The sequence below is a fragment of the Leptopilina boulardi genome, unplaced genomic scaffold (assembly GCF_019393585.1).
Source record: "Leptopilina boulardi isolate dan_hultmark-lab unplaced genomic scaffold, ZJU_Lbou_2.1 LbouV2_280, whole genome shotgun sequence".
Classification (NCBI taxonomy): Eukaryota; Metazoa; Arthropoda; class Insecta; order Hymenoptera; family Figitidae; genus Leptopilina; species Leptopilina boulardi.
The window spans coordinates 689,726-705,728 of NW_026137841.1; positions in this window are offsets into that span (position 1 = coordinate 689,726).

A 16,003-nucleotide genomic window follows, 5' to 3' on the forward strand; every position below is an offset into this window, starting at 1 on the left:
AGTAAAAGAAAGAAAATAAAACTTTGAATAAAATATAATAAAGAAATACAATGAGAACCTAAAATGTAGCATCAACTCATGGTCACCAGCCAGCATACAACCTGCGCTACGCAAGCCCACAGACAAAATTCAACCCCAATTACCCCTAAAATTTTTCACCCTATTATTATAATTTTTTTATATAAATAATTAAACAATGAATAAATAAAGGGCATAGCAGGATAAGCATGTGTTTGGTGCCTTAGCTCCAATTTGGTTGCCATTTTTTTAGCATGTCAAAATCTATGAACAAATGAAATTTCCAAAATCTGAACCCATGAAAATAATTTTTATGGGAGTTATGGGGGAAAATAGAAAAAAACAAAAAATCAATTTTCTCGAAAACGGCTGAACCGATTTCAATGAAAAAAATATATGTTATGGCATTTGATAAGACGATTTAAAAAAAAATTGCCAAATTTTTTTTTAAAAAAATTTTTGAAAAAAAATTTTCAAAATTTTTTTAAATTTGTTTTTGGGTTAATGTTGCCGTACTATCGCCAAATTTTTTTTGCAAATCCGTTAACTAATGTAGAAAAAGTAACCGAAGCGCCGTTAGATTTAAAGGGGTAGAACACAGTTAAAATTAGTGTTTATTACAAGCGTGTTTTATTCATTGACCTGGCCTTTCAAACATCAACCTTAATAGACTCGATTTTAACCCTTTAATCGTCATCACTATCTTCCTCTATTACTGGAATGATATTTGTCTCGCAGAAGATTTTACTCAAAATTTCAGCAGGCTTGTAAATTTTTGATAAATATCTTCACAGGGAAAACAAAGTGTTATTTTACCCTAAATCTGAGTTAAATCTTATGGGTTTTAGCATTGGAGAAAATTACCCGCAACAAAAATAACACCAGCTTTTTTTAGTGTTGCGTGAGATAAAAAATACACTACTGCTGCGATGTGTGAACAACAGCCGACAGTTCGCCTACCATTAGCGCATTCACAAGCATACCGCAACAATCCTGCAAAACCTATACTGTCAGGGTTATATTCCAAGAAACACCGATACACCTTTCGAGAAATATATCGTGACTGAACTAGTACTTTGATAATATTAGATTTTTCTTTTAGAAACTGGATATTCACTTTCCCATCCTTATCAACCATTTCAGCTAAATAAGATATAGCCTGCGATAGTTGATAAGTTCCCGTGAAAAGAATTTTTAAATCTTTTTCCGTCATTTCAGGAAAATCTAAAAGATCATTTGACGAGATATTTCCATATATCACCTTTTTGCGCATCCATCCTTTTTGTTCGGCCTCATCTGCTAAAGTATTAGCAACGTTTTTTCGAGATTTGAGCCGTTCTAAAATTTCGTCAGATAAATCTTCATCAGATTGGAACCTTTTTCCGAATAGATTATTTATAAAACAAGCAATTTTAAAATATGTTCCAACTTTTGTTAGTGTTTTATTATCAATTTTGTGGTCCAGCAATTTGTTCTTCTGTTTCACTACTCCATGAGCAGCTTCTACTGCCCATCGAACTTTTGTAACAAAACGAGACTCATTCGATTCAATTGTGGTCAATTGCTTTCGTTTTCCTTTCAATGCAGGCATCAACACTTTGAATTTTTTGAGTTCTAACTCAGCCTTCACATCACGGAATCCGCGATCTAGAACTAAATAATCTCCCTCTTTTAACAATTTGCACAAACTGCTATCTTTTTGTAAAAGAGTTCTCAAGATCTCTGCATCATTCATATTCGCAGGATATGGTCCTACCATATCTACTACATAACCGTCAGTTGTGCAAATTGTGAAAGGCTTACAAAGTGGAACCTTTTTCTGACCCGAGTAAGTTTTTCTTTGAAATTCATTATTCGTACTTTTTTGATGACGAGCGTAAGTTCCATCACAAATCAACATTAAGTTTTCAGAATTATCAAATAAACTCTTCGCAATTTTAGTTGTGTGATTTTTAATAAGGTCGTCTCTATCAGCACATTTTAATCCAAAATTATTGGGTAAGACATCTTCCTCAAATGATTTAACTATTGCTGATGAGTATTCAGAAACAACTTGTTCATTTTCCAATTGCAATATGGAAGCAATAAGTTTGTTTGAGTTTCCAGTACGAAGTTTTAATAAAAATACGACCAGTGCTTGTGTAATAGTACGTGTTTCCCTGTTTCGCATTGAGGTTAACATATCCCTCAAAACTATGATATTTTCCCAGTTTAATCCAGTAAAAATGAGAAGTTCTTTCTCAGGGATACTATAGTCTCCTACCTTGTTATAAAGAGTAGAATCACAATCCACAGCAAGACGTTCTATCATTTTTGCTAGTTCGGATGGACTTATGCTAGACGAATTAGAATAAATCTTCAAAAGATTAATATCTTCCTCGTAAAACCGACTCTTAATTAAGTGAGACCGACAGCATCGATTTCCCTCTGGAATGAAAATTTTTCTTTTAATGTAAGATTGCATCCTAGCTTCTTCAGGAATCTTTGTAATGTCCTTTGTATTAGAACAAATACAACAGTACGAATGAGTCGAAACAGTTCTTGAAATTGGCATTTCAACCCTCTCAATATCTGCTTCTTCTTTAGACTTGAGCTCAAAAGAGATTGTTGGATCATTGGAAGATGAATGCGATTCATCGATCTCTTCTTCTGAATTCAAGTCATCAAATTTTACTTTTTTATATTGCAATACTCGACAATTCGAACACAACACATCACCAAGAACTATCGTTCGTTAAAGTTGTAACGAGAAATTCGCTGCTTCATTTTCTTTTTCAATCTTTTTCTTCTGGCCTTTTGCTTTTGCTAAAAGCTTGTTGCATCCAGCACATCTAGGATTTTTGTTTGTCTCAGACATTTTTTTATAACTAATGAAGTTATAAGGCAACTTGCCTTATAACTTATTAATTAATAAAAAAAGACGTAACAGTAAGATAAGTTACGGAAAAAGTTTTGTAAAGAATTGGAAAGAAACCTGAAAAAGACTGAAAAAATGGACTGAAAAAAGTAGAGAAAAAAGGCTGAGAAAAGACTGAAGAAAGAAAGAAAATAAGAAACTTTGAAAAGAACTAAAGAAAGTGAAAAAAAGAAACTAGTACAAAAGTACAATAAAAAGGAATTAGACAAAGAAATGAAGAGAGAAAAGAATAGCTCTGAAAAGAACTGATTTTTAATTTTAAAATCCAAAAAACACCACTCAACTGCAAATACACACGAAAAATTCGTAATATTTTTGTTTTAAAAGCGTCTGTACTTATATATTCCGAAACACGTCTCACTAGTGAGAGAACTTACCTCAAATTAGTTTTCGCCACCATGCGGATGTTTCGCAGACTATAATGTGAAACGCGCGATTTTTTAAAAATGATATGTGCTCTACACATAAGAACGTACAAAATTAAGTTCAATTATTCTAAAGAAAATTATTTTCATTATAATTTAAATATTGTTTAATGAAAAAGTCACTATTTTCTTTTATTTGATAAATACATTTTAGAAAATATACACATTGTAAACTATCAATTTATTTATTTTGTTAAGTTTTTTATTTTTATTTATTTTTATATTTCATTTCAAGATATAAAAATTTATTAACTTTAAATCCATGTGCAATTATTGCTTATCCACAATGTGCAATATGCAATCACTATTTAATCATAAGCAGTGATATGAATAAAACACGCTTGTAATAAACACTAATTTTAACTGTGTTCTACCCCTTTAAATCTAACGGCGCTTCGGTTACTTTTTCTACATTAGTTAACGGATTTGCAAAAAAAATTTGGCGATAGTACGGCAACATTAACCCAAAAAAAAATTTTAAAAATTTGGCAATTTTTTTTTTAAATCGTCTTATCAAATGCCATAACATATATTTTTTTCATTGAAATCGGTTCAGCCGTTTTCGAGAAAATTGATTTTTTGTTTTTTTCTATTTTCCCCCATAACTCCCATAAAAATTATTTTCATGGGTTCAGATTTTGGAAATTTCATTTGTTCATAGATTTTGACATGCTAAAAAAATGGCAACCAAATTGGAGCTAAGGCACCAAACACATGCTTATCCTGCTATGCCCTTTTATTATTAATATTAAAATTAAAAATATTTTTTTAACAAAGAAAAAATATTTTAAACAAAATAAGGGAAAATAATAACATGTTAACTCTTAAAAGGGGAAGGGAGTGAATAATAATTTTAAAAAAATTTTATACCCACATTTATTTTTAATTTATTAATATTATTATTAATATTCTAATTTTTGTATATAATAAATTAATTAATTATCATGCAATTTATTTATTTATACACTACAGTGTTGCCAAATTATTGATATTAAAATTTTTATTTTATTTTAGACCTGTGCAAAATAAATCGAACCGAACTGTTCGAATTTTTACGCCGAGTTCGAATTTCAAAATTCGACATTCGATTCAGCCCAGTTCGAATTTTGAAATTCGACATTCGAGTCAGCCCAGTTCGAATTACAAAAATACGACATCCGAGTCAGCCCAGTTCGAATGTCGAAATCCGACATTCGAGTCCGTCCAGTTCGAATGTCGAAAATCCGACATCCGAGTCAGTCCAGTTCGAATTGCAAAAATTCGACACTCGAATTGCATTTTGAAGTCTAATTGTAAGCCAATTTATAGAAAAAATCTACATTAAATTACAGGGATTTTAGGATCTCTTCAAGATGATTTATTAAAAATACAAATTTCAATTTTTATACACTCAAAATGAATTTTTTTCCATTTTCCTAAATTAAAAAACATACAATTTTAAAACAACTTTTTTATTTAAAGACCAATTTTAAGACAACTTTATATTTGTAATTTTTTTCCGAAGATTACTCACTAAAAAGGACAATTGAGTAACATTAGCTGATTTTAAGGAAGTTCTTTTAGAATTGACAATATTTCCTGCAGTCAAAAACAGTCTTTCACTTTCAACTGAAGAACCTTGAATTGGCTAAGTATTTAGCAGCTACCTTAGCTACAAGAGGAAATCTTGATAAATTTTGTTTCTACCAGGTGTAAACACAATCGTTAACCTCAATAAGGTCCTCTCTTACATACAAATCAATCTGAAATAGCATTGTTTTATATTTTGAATTTAATAATGAATAAAATAATATTTATCAAGAATTATTATTTTAATTTTTAAGCAAAAATTCTACAAACAATTTAATGTACCTAAATATTACTTTATTTACAATATATTTTGAACTTCATTTAAATTTTAAAAATGATTCCTTTTTAATTTGGAATAAAAAGATGTAAGACGATGAACTGACAAAAACTGTTTTAAAAAAGGCAATCTATACTTACTTGTTTTCCGATTTGTTCTAAATTTGTTGTGGTTAATTCAATTTTTCTCTCTTCTTTTTTGGAAGTAAGTAACTTCCATGCTACTGGCTTTGAACTAACAGATGACATTGTGGTTGTTTGTTGTTCGTTAGTATTATTAAAATTTTAAATTTCCGTAGAAATAGCATCAATAATTTTTTTGGTTTCTAAATTATTTAATAAATGGATTCTAAATCGTGGGTCCAACACCATTGCTTTTACATACAATTGATCTTTTTCAATTGAACCGAATCGTTTTTTTAAGTTATTCTTTAATGAAGTAATATACTTACGAAGTAATAAGGGTAAATCATCTTTTGTTGTCTTTTCAAAATTATTAAGACCATCATTTAAGCCAAATAAGACTGGAATAGTCATTGATAAAGTCGGGTATTCGCTACCACTCATATATTCTGTGGCTTTATAGAATGGTTCTATTATCAGTACCAAATTTTCTAATATATACCACTCGGACTCTGTCAATTTGTGCTTGAAATTTAAGCTCTCATTTTCGAAAATTGCTGACAGTGGTTTCTTTAATATAACAAGGCGCTGAAGCATTTTATATTCGGAATTCCAACGGGTTTCTATCAATTGAATAAGTTTTAATGTGTTTTTTTTCTCCCATTTCTATTTGCGCCGCATCTAGTGCTTTCTTAGTTGGGTCAGATTTACTTGCCTTTCCTACAATTTTTTTACACTAAAAAAATTAAATTTTTGTTCTTTATTGTATATAAAAAAAATTTTTAATTAAAACTAAAAGCACAAAAAAATGGTTAAAAACTGCAAAAGTTACAAGATTAAAAAAAATATATTAAAAAAGATTATATTAGAATAAAACAGTTAGATATTGTTTAATGTTAGGTACTAAAAATTTGAAGACTCGATTTAATTATTTATTTTAAATTAATTTAAACATTTTAAATAATTAAATTGAATCCAAGAATTACATATTTTATTGTGATCTAAAGTGAAAGTAAGAGAAATACTTGAGGCATTTCATATGAGAATACGGGGTCATGTCTCAGATTTTTCTCAAAATTCGATAAATTGTAGTGATAGTGGTGCTAAATAAGTGTACAAATTTTGAATTTGAAATTTTTAATATTTTTCGAGATATTTACAATAACAAATTTGAGCAATATTTTTTTGCTTTACTTATAACTTTTTTCCTATTAAAAATAGAGAAAAATGTTATAAATGTTTTTTACGCGGAAGATCTTAAACTTTTAGAAAAAAATTATTTTTTAAAAAAAATATTAATTTTTAAACAATTTGTTTAAAAAATAAAATTTGTTTATAACTTTTAAACATGTTCTCCCTCATTTAGTATATATTTAGTATATATTTAGTATATATAGGAAAAAAGTTATAAGTAAAGCAAAAAAATATTGCTCAAATTTGTTATTGTAAATATCTCGAAAAATATTAAAAATTTCAAATTCAAAATTTGTACACTTATTTAGCACCACTATCACTACAATTTATCGAATTTTGAGAAAAATCTGAGACATGACCCCGTATTCTCATATGAAATGCCTCACTTACCTTTAACAGCAGTTTCTGAAAAACTTTGTTTTCGGATTTTGCACCATCAACTGCAAAATCCAAGGTGTGTGTAAAACAACGAATATGAATCCATGAGGGAAGTAGTTTTATAGCTGCTACCACATTTCACGCGTTATCCGTTGACATAAATACAGTCATGACATCATTACTTTGAACTAATAATAATACAAAAAATGTTTTGAATTAGCAATTGGAATTTCTTCATACTTTTATATTAATTTATACTTACCTGGTAAATTCCATTCATTTATAATGGATAATAAATAGTCTTTTAAAGTTTGCGCACTGTGCCTTTCTGTAATTTCATCATTACCAACTACATATGTTTTTAAATCAAAACTATCCGTTATTATATGCACTGTCAATGAGATGTAGTGATCGCTTCCACGAGATTTCCAACAATCAAAAGTAGAGCATCTTTTAAATAAAAGCACAGTTTCTTTTTTATTTCTGATTTCATCTCAGAAAACAAGTGCGGTACAATACTTCTGGAAAAAGTTGTTCTGTTTGGAAATTTAAAATCGTTAGGTACTAATTCACTAATTAATTCTTGAAATCCTTTATTTTCTACAACACTATACGGTTGCATATCCATGGAAATCATTTTAGCAATCGATTTATTTATGTCTTTAGACTCCATTTTATAAAATCTGAAAAAATTATTGTCTTCTTAAATTTAAATTCATGAAAAATTTTTTAAAGGCGAATTATAAAAAGAATTTGTCTTCCCATAGTTTAAATAAATTTAATAAAATAATTAACTTAATTAATACACTTTGTTTATTGTTGTTGTTCGCAAAATTTTAATTTATTAACACTGTTTGGTATTTTACACAATTTAAACAATAATCAATCAGGAATAAATATGGCCCTCAATTGCGTAAATATATATTGATATTTATTCATCTATATACTGCCGTAAAATTTTTTTTTAAATAACATAAAAAAAGACAAAATTTTATGTATTATAAAAAATTTATTTATCTTCAATGTTTAATTTGATATATAAATAGTATAGTTGCCCTTAGAGCTTTTCTAAGAACTATTAACCTAAGTGCTAATGAGCCCTAAGGAGGCTGTCTACCTGATAGGATACGTAACTTCGTCGTCTACCTAAACAGCAATATACTGTATACAATGCAATAATCCTACAATAGTAAATAAAATCACGAATTAGCGATAGTAAAATAAAGAGCAATTTACTTCGTGAAAGAAACTCAGACAATGTAATAAACCAAGATAAATGACAATACCGAGAGGGTTTGGAGAAATTGACCTAACATCTGCTACAGCATAATTCATTTTTACTATTTTCTACCTTCGACAATATAGTTTATTATTTCTGTTATGGTTTATTTTGAATTTATTTATATTTAGGAATTACTTAAAATACTAATAAAACTGTTAATACTTAACATACCGGCCTCCTTTGAATGCCGTGTATTCAAAAGATGACAATAGAAATCGGAAACGTAGAATGTTAATCAAATACAGAGATATTGCAATTAACATGTGAATACTAATATGAACACATATATTTTACCTTTTACTAATCATTAACTCACTACCTGTCTAATACGGACACTCAAGAAAAAATATAAAAGTCAAAAAAAAAAAAAAAAACTTAAATTTGAAATTCGTTCTTTATAGCTCATCTATATATAGACTTTAATTTTAGTATTAAAAAATGTTACATAAATTATTATTACAATTGTTCGTCGTTTGTAGGCAAAGGATACAACTTTGTAAGCGATCGTTTGTAAGTTCCTGTAGGAGTCTTAACAGTCACAGTTCGAATAACGCCATCCAAACATGGATGTATAGCTGTGACTCGGCCGAGTTTCCATGCCAAGGGTGGTAGGTTGTCTTCCTTCAGTACCACCAAAGTACCAATCTCAATATCCTTGTCATTGGAAGCAGTTTTCCATTTACTGCGGGATATTTGCTCGTTGAGGTACTCTTTGTGCCACCGGTCCCAGAAATGATGGCGCATCTGCTGAGCGTGTTCCCAACACTTTAAGCGGTTTGCTGAAACATTGCGCAAATCGGCTTGCGGGAATCTTGTTAAAGAATTTCCAATTAAAAGGTGTCCAGGTGTCAAAGGAAGGAAGTCGTTAGGATCGGTGGAGAGCGGGGTCAAAGGACGTGAATTTAAAATTGCCTCAATTTTAACAACGAACGTATGTAATTGTTCATACGTTAACAGAGTGTTTCCTGTAATTTTTGTAAAATGCTTTTTGAAGGACTTCACCGCGGCTTCCCATAGACCTCCGAAGTAAGGTGCTCTGGGTGGGATAAAATGCCATTTTTCCCCCTTCTCGATTAAGAAAGCCTGCGTTTCTTCTTTATTCTCAAGTGCACGGATTTCAATATACAAGTTTTTTAATTCATTATTTGGTCCGATGAAATTGGTAGCATTATCGAATGAGATAGATGTTGCTATTCCTCGCCGTGCAAAGAAGTGTTTTAAACAAGCCAGAAAGGAATCTGTTGACAAGTCACTTGACAACTCCAAGTGTACGGCTTTAGTTGCCAAGCACACAAAAACGGACACGTATGTTTTCACTTTTGCGACGTTTCGATGTCGTCGCTCTTTTATAAAAAATGGACCACAATAATCCACCCCAAAATTTGAAAATGGCCGGAAAGGGGAAACACGGAAATGCGGTAAATTTCCCATAATATATTTATATTCACGGGGTCTCGCTCGAAAACACAGTACACATTGTCGTAATATGTGTCGAGTAATGTTGCGGCCGTCTAATGGCCAGTATTTTTCCCGAATACAGTATAAAGTGGCATTTGTATCCGCGTGATTATTTTTAATGTGTTCATTTTGAATGATAAGTTTTGTGACAGGATGATTCTTTGATAAGATAATCGGATGTTTTTGGGAATCTGGGAGATTTGAATGAACTAATCTACCACCCACTTTAATTAATCCTAATTCTAAAAAAGGATTTAAACTAATGAGACTGCTCTTAGGATGGATTTTAAGATTGTTTGAAAGCGCATGAAATTCTTTTGCAAAAGCTTCGACTTGTTTGAGTTTTAGCACCTTTTCTAACGCGTTGGTAAATTCATTCGAGGAAATACCTCCGGCTAATCTACCATTATCTTCCTTACATTTTATTTTTGATAGCCATCGGATACAATAAGCTATGACGTTAACAAGTCATTTGAAATTGCTAAATTTGCTTAGAATTTCATTGTTTACTTTATGGCTAATTGGAAGTGATAAGACAGACGGAGGTTTTGTTTCTGGAACATCATGCCTTTCAAACTGCAGTGAGGGCCAATTTTCAGCATCTTGACTCAGCCAAGACGGCCCTTGAGTCCATAAGACATTATTTAAAAAATCTTGCGCGCTTTGACCCCATGAAATAAAGTCCGCGGGATTGTCGTGAGTCTGAACATGTCGCCACTTTTCGACTTGAGTTTCCGATTGAATATTAGAAACTCTGTTCGCGACGAAAGTTTTTAACATGTGGGATGGAGTATTTATACAATTTAAAACTACCGTTGAATCAGACTAAAGGAATCCTTGATCAATCGAGATTGGAAGAGCTTGAATTGTAGAGTTGTACAATTTCGCTAATAGATTGGCTGCACAAACTTCGAGCCTCGGTAAAGTGGCGGTTTTTAAGGGAGCTGTTGAAATTCACCAATAATATGTTATAATATGTTATAATATGTGTTTATTACACTCAATGACGTCACGAGAGGTTGAGGACTCGGAAGGAACCAGAGGATGCGGAAGCAGTTAGTCTTGTATAGGGCCTGACGCGGAATAGACTCTATATATATACAGTTCATTAATATACACCAGTATATACTCACACACAAATTCACCACACAATTAAAGTAATTTAAATAATACTGTTTTCCTTTTTATTACACTAGCCACAAACAATTGTATCACCTATGTGACATTAAAAACTAATTTATAATAAAACGTGGTTTCATTAAGAGGGGGAACACCAGTTGTAACTTTCGAAAAATCGATTTTTTTTGTGAATTTTCTTAAAGTATACATATTTAGAAATGTGTCTGTAAATTTCAAAGTTGATCCGGTGAAAAATAAATGAGATATACAGAACACTGCATCGGCGCGTCCCGTGGCTTCATACAAGGTGGCCAGCCATACCTGACCCTAACGACAGATGGCAGCAAATTGGCATTTTAGAATCGGCAACCACTGCGGAAGAGTTATTGTATGGCCCAGGAATCGATGACTCTTTGTAACTTGAAAACAAACTTTCTTCTGAACAAAAAAAAGTAAGTTGAAACTTTGAATGCGTTTTTCTCAAAATGACATTTTCCAAGTCGGTGACCACGATTACTCGAATACCATTAAACCGATTTATTTAAAATTTAGTGTGCTTCATTTACACATATAAGTCTAGTTCGTGATCGAAGGATTTTTTTTTATGCAAAACTTTTTTTTATATAGCTGAAAATCGACCGTATTTTTTAACGAAAATCATACTTTTGACTTTGACAGGTCGCCATTTTGTGAAATTTTTTTTTAAATCCTTCGATCACGAACTAGATAATCTTATAATAAATGTAAATCAATTTCATTTTTGTATTTCAGACGAAGTATACTTGCAGAATGCTGGTCACCGCAATTCGCCTTTTTTCTTAAGGCGCCACTTCAATTGCTCATATCTCCAAAAGTTTTTGTTAAAAAATTTTTTTTTTCTTTTAAATTACAGCTTTTTACATGTACTTTTAACTAATAAATAGTATTCTTTAAAAAGATTCATTGTTCTTTTGGAAAATATTCTTGTAAAAAGCATTATTTGTTGAGTTACAACTAGTGTTCCCCCTTTAAGTGTTTTTTCCAACAGGTTATGGGCCCAGAGCCTAGTGTAAAAAGTGAAAAATAAGATCAGTGACTATAAACTCAAATAGAGACAGTGAACTATAAAGTTAACAAAAGGGATCTGTGTGTGTGATATATAAAGTGTACAGTGCAACTTCTCTTTATTAAAACCTCTATAAAAATGGATTTCTTCCGTACAAGTGTTCAGAAATTAAATGGAGAGAACTACTCTGTATGGAGTCAAAAGTTAGAGTTGTTGCTTATAAGGGAAGAACTGTGGGAAGTAATTAAGGAAACACCTCCAGAACCCGTCACTTCGATATGGGCAAAAAGGGATGACAAAGCCCGTGCAACAATTGGTCTTCTTATTGAAGATAACCAACTACTGCACATTCAAGGTGCACAAACTGCGCGGGAGGCCTGGAACATGTTGAAAGAACATCATCAAAAAGCAACGCTATCTAATACAATTTTTCTATATAAAAGGATTTTTAAGCTTCAACTTGCTGAAGGTGGGGCTGTAGAAAGCCACGTATCGGAATGATTGATGTTAATAAATAAACTGGTGCCTTTAGGTGAAGAATTTAAAGATAAGGTTAAAGCTGCGCTTCTGCTCAGCAGTTTACCAGACTCGTATAGCAATCTAATCACAAGTTTAGAATGCAGGAGTGAAACCGATTTCACTTTCGAATTTGTAAAAGGAAGAGTGCTCGACGAATACAGAAGGCGTAAAGAAGGATAAGGAACAGGAACTAGCGATTCAGCAATGAAAGCTAATCAATTTAAAAAGGAATGCTTCTTCTGCGAAAAACCGGGACACTTCAAAAAGGATTGCTTTCAGTATAAAAAATGGAAAGCAGGAAAAGAGGGACAAAGTAAAGCCAAAATTGCAACGGAAAAGCATGAAATAGAGGATGAATTTTTATTCATGGTTAAAGTAGAGGATGCAGCAATTAAAGAATCATGTTTAGGCGTGAACGAGGAAAATAAGTGTGATTTTTGGTATGTAGACTCAGGGGCATCAAGCCACATGTGTAGTTCAAGGCAATTTTTTTCAGAATTTAACTCTAAAGGTACAGGATTTGTACAACTAGCAGACAGCAGTAAAAAAAGTGAAGTAAAAGGTATAGGCTCAGGAATTTTAAACTGTATTATTGACAATAAAGTAATTGAAGTGAAAGTGCGGGACGTGCTCTATGTTTTATAGTTCGGATCAAATTTACTATCGGTAAAGAAATTGAATAAAGAGGGTTTTGAAGTAACCTTTAAGGACAATAACTGTAAAATCATAAAAAGTGGAAGAGTGGTTGCTTGTGCGCGTTTAGGAAAAGGCAAAGAAGATTTATATTCATTGGAAACAGCTGTAGAAAAAGCATACACAGCAAAAACAATAAACAATGAACAGGGAGACAATTGTCAGCATGCCTGGCACAGACGTTTTGAACATAGGGATCCAAGTGCAATCAACGAACTTGCAGCAAAGGGATTAGCCACAGGTATAATCATAAACAACTGTGGAAGAAAGGAAATTTGCGAGTGCTGCGTAAAAGGAAAAATGACCAGACAACCTTTTCCAAAGGAGAACACAATTAAATCGAAGGAAACTCTCGAACTTATCCACACAGATGTTTGCGGACCAATGCAAACATTGACCTCCCGCAAATAAAAGGTATGTTATGACAATTGTAGATGACTACTCAAGATATAGTTTTGTATAGTTTTTAAAAACTAAGGACGAAGCTGCTGTTTATCTCAAACAATTTTTTGAAATGACAAAAACACAATTCAACAAAATAGCAAAATGCTTTAGGGCAGATCGAGGAAGGGAGTATGTAAATGCGGATCTACAAAATTATTTGACAAATCTCGGAGTTAAAATACAATACACTGTTCCATATACCCCTCAGCAAAACGGGGTTGCCGAGAGAAAAAATCGCTCATTAATGGAAATGGCAAGATGTATGCTTTTGGACAGCAACTTAGAGAAAAAATATTGGGCCGAAGCAGTAAACACAGAAAATTTTCTACAGAATCGTCTTCCGACAAGATCAACAGAAAAATCACCATATGAATTATGGTACTCACGGAAACCTAACGTTAAAAATTTGCACGTGTTCGGCTGCAGTGCATACGTTCAAATACCAAAGGACCAAAGAAGAAAATTAGATGATAAAGCAGAAGAACTTACATTCATTGGATACTCAGAAAAATCGAAAGGATTTCGTTTCTTACAAAAGGGAACCAATCGAGTCAAAATAAGTCGTGATGTTATTTTTCTCGATAAAATGTATGCAGCACAAGAAACAGGAAATGCGGAAATTCATTTATCTTCAAACATCAATGAAACAAGTGATAAAACAAACGAAATGTGGGAAACATCGACAGAAATTAGCCGGGGAGAAGAAGAGGAAAGTGACCAAGAAAAGGAAGAAGAATCAGAAACAATATAATCAGAGGAAGAAGCAGAGGAGAATAATCAGATAAAACCAGAAGAACCAAAAACAAGACAATCAACAAGAACAAATAAAGGTGTACCACCAAATTGGTATACGGATACATCAAAGTACACAAAAATTCTAAAAGAAGATCCTAAAACAACGAAGGAAGCATTAGCAGGCACAGATAAAGAAAAATGGAAAGGAGCAATGGACGAAGAAATCGACGCATTGAAAAAGAACGGCACATGGAACATTGTACCTGCACCCAAAGATGCTAACATTGTTACCTGCAAATGGGTTTTCAAAACAAAACAGAATGCAGATGGAGAAATTGACCGATATAAAGCATGACTTGTAGCCAGTGGTTTTTCTCAAAAGTTCGGAATAGATTATGACGAGGTCTTTGCACCCGTAGTGCGACAGACAACCCTCAAAGTGTTATTGGCCATAGTAGGTAGGCAAAATTTAATAGTGAAGCATTTCGATGCAAAAACAGCTTTTCTCAATGGAGATTTAAACGAAACTATTTTCTTGGAACAACCAGAAGGATACCAAGAAACAGGACAACAAAAATTGGTTTGCAAAGCAAAAAGGGACTCTACGGATTAAAGCAATCAGCAAAGGTATGAAACGAAAAACTTAATAACATTTCGAAAGCTTTCAATTTTTTCCAAGGTAATGTTGAACCATGCTTATACATTAAAAACATTAAAAATGAAATGATTTACATCATCATTCACGTGAATGATATTTTGATTGCGTCAAAGTATTTAAGAAAAATAAACGAAACAGCAAATTTTTTAAAAACAAAATTTGAATTAATTTACTTGGAGTTACTAAAGAAATATCTGGGTATTAAAATTAGAAAAACACCGAGGGATTTTTCTGCATGAGACAAACGAGTTACATCGAGAATATAATAAGAAGATTCAGCTTAGAAGATTCAAAGCCATCTGGTATACCTTTAGATACGGGATATTTAAAAACCAGAGAAAATCAGCCTACAATGAACGAGAATGAAAGGTACCAGCAACTTATCGGAGCGCTAGTGTATGTAGCAGTAAACACAAGTCCTGACATTGCTGCAAGTGTTACTATTCTAAGTCAATACAATAAGCAGCCATTATCATCAAACTGGACAGAATTGAAAAGGGTCGTTCGCTACCTGAAAGGGACAAAGTGTTATGAGTTAATATTGGGTGGACAGGGCGAAGAAAGAAGAATTACCGGATACGCTGACGCAGATTGGGCAGAGAATCGCAGTGATAGAAAATCGAACAGTGGTTATATTTTCGAATTTTTAAATGCTACTATCAGTTATGGATGCCGAAAACAAACATGTGTTGCTCTGTCTTCTACCGAGGCTGAATACATCGCTTTGACAGAGGCATGCCAGGAAGGACTTTGGATCCAGAGATTAGTGCTAGACTTTATTTCGACAAAACTTCCCGTGCTAATCTACGAAGACAATCAAAGCTGTTTGAAAATGATCCAAAACAAAAAATTCAGCCACAGCACAAAGTATATCGACACTAAATTTCATTTCATCAAAGAATTAAAAAACAATCAAGATATTCTTTTTGAATATTGCTGTACGGAAGAAATGAAAGCTGACATGCTTACCAAACCACTAAGCAAAGTCCGTCTACAACTTTTATCTCAAAGGTGCGGCTTAAAATGGGAATAACTTTATACATATTATTGTTGAGGAAGGGTGTTGAAATTCACCAATAATATGTATACCTGTACATCATTTTAGCTGAGTGTTTATTAAAGTAATTTAAATAATACTGTTTTCCTTTTT